Source organism: Dendrobates tinctorius, unplaced genomic scaffold (assembly GCF_039654945.1).
Source record: "Dendrobates tinctorius isolate UK_male_01 unplaced genomic scaffold, ASM3965494v1 ptg000171l, whole genome shotgun sequence".
Lineage (NCBI taxonomy): Eukaryota > Metazoa > Chordata > Amphibia > Anura > Dendrobatidae > Dendrobates > Dendrobates tinctorius.
In genome coordinates this window covers 11,460,911-11,462,984 of record NW_027361838.1, presented here as the reverse complement: position 1 = coordinate 11,462,984, position 2,074 = coordinate 11,460,911, and the positions used below count along the sequence as shown (strand labels likewise).

General features: G+C 51.7%; 1 pseudogene; it reads left to right on the top strand.

Moving 5' to 3' along the window:
* Positions 1–619: 619 nt before the first annotated feature.
* On the top strand, positions 620–1,615 carry LOC141053765 (large ribosomal subunit protein eL8 pseudogene; annotated as a pseudogene).
* The last annotated feature ends 459 nt before the right edge of the window (positions 1,616–2,074 follow it).

Sequence of the window (2,074 nt, the reverse complement as noted above, 5' to 3'; positions counted from 1 at the left end):
CCTTTCTGAATGGACTAAGAGAACCAATCAAGAAACTGCTGATAGTGGCCAGGCCTGAGTACAAGTCAATAACAATGGATACCCTGCTCACAGTAGCCAGAAGGATTGAGTCCTATCCAGGAGTGCTGATGACAGCCCCCCTTATGGTGGTCTGAGATGTGGAAGAACAACCACCCCACAGAGACACGAGACCTGCCAAGTGTTTCAACTGTGGAGAACCTGGCCTTTTCCGGGAACCATTGCAGAGCACCCCCACAACCCAGGACATTACTCAGAGGAACAGGCCAAGGAAGATACACAGGAAGCAGTGAAGAACCCCATCCATAGGACAGAGGCAAGCCTGGTCCGCAGGACACCACGCTCCTAACATGTGAAACCCCATCAGCGGACCCAATACCTCAAATTGCCCTGAAGGTGGACGGGGGTTGTCAGATCTTTCCTTGTGGACATTGGTGCAGTCAGAAGTGTGATGAGACATGTGGAACTCCCTGACCTCAACTGCCTGTCAGAATCCTCTGTGTCTTGCGTGGGGATTGATGGTCAAGTCAGACATTCCCAGCTTACAAAGCCCTTGAGTGGGTGAACACAGCCAGAACACTCCATCCTCTTCCAGTTTATGATGGAGACCTGCCTGCTCAACCTGCTGGGAGCAGACCTACTGCAGAAGCTGAAGGTGACCAAAGTGTTCCAGGAAGATTGGACCATGGCATTTTCTCCACCTCTGGCCCAAGAAGAATCAATCATGCTCGTGGCCCTACAAGAGCCTCGAACAACAGGTGCAAGCCTACCCTCGGAGGTGCTAGACATAGTACCCGAAAGCCTATGGTCCAAGGGAGACTTCAAGTTGTACCAGTGCTGGTGTCATCCAAGTCTGGAACCCCGTACCCTCATAAGGCCCAGCATCCCCTGTCCATCACCCAAAGTCGAACTACCTCTGACCAACTGAAGGTCTAAGTGAACCCACTGTTCAAGAAATGGCCTAAGAACTTTGGTATTGGCCAGGAAATTCAACCCAAGGGGACCTTACCCGCTTCGTGAAATGGCTGCGCTGCGCCAGAGGATCATCTTGTACAAGATTCTGAAGGTGCTCCCTGAAGTTCATCCAGGCCCTGGACCAGAAGACAGCCACTTAGCTCTTCAAACTGGTGCACAAATGCTGACCTGAGACCAAGCTGGAAGAAAGGAATGGCTGCTGGCCCGTGCTGAGCAAAAAGGAGCTGGTAAAGAAGGCGTCCCATCAAAGAGACCCCCCGTGATCAGAGTAGGTGTTAACACAGTCACCGCCTTAGTGGAGAGCAAGAAAGCTCAGCTGGTCATCATCTCTGATGAAGAAGATCCCAGCAAATGGCTTGTTTTCCTGCCGGCACTGTGCCAGAAGATGGGAGTCCCCTACTGCAATGTGAAGAGCAAGGCCAGACCGGGCCGCCTCGTCCTCATCATGCAGTCCCTGCTTTTCTCGGTCAAGAAGAAGACTGTGAAAGGAGAACCAGCCAGGTTCAGAATGGTGCATGACCTGAGGGCTGTGAACGAAGCCACCATGTTTGAAACCCCAATTGTGCCAAATCCACACACTCTGTGTCAAATGTGCCAGCCACAGCAACATTGCTCACGGTGATTGATCTGTCCAAAGCTTCCTTCTCCTTTACCTGGACGACCAGTTCCTGTCTGCCTTCACGCATCAGGGGGGTGCAGAACACATGGACAGTGATACCCAAGAGGGCAAGAACAGCCCTTCACAGTTCACCAATGCATTGTCCTCCATCCTCATCAACTGGATTGCAGAACATGCAGAAGTAATCGACATCGCTACCTGCACAGCCCATACCTTGTGTTTTCTACTCTACCTGGTGGAGCAGCAATGCAAATCCTTGAAAAGCAAAGTCAAGTGGTGTCAAAAGCAAGTTACGTTCCTGGGACACTGTATTGCCCGCCAGACGAAATGCTTGACAGATGACGGAAGACCCCTGTGGAGCAGATGGCTCCCCCGTCATCTCCGAAGATGCTGCACGCCTTCCTTGGTCCAGTTTCGTGTTGCAGATGATTCAGTCTTAATGCAGCCTCTGTACGATTGCAT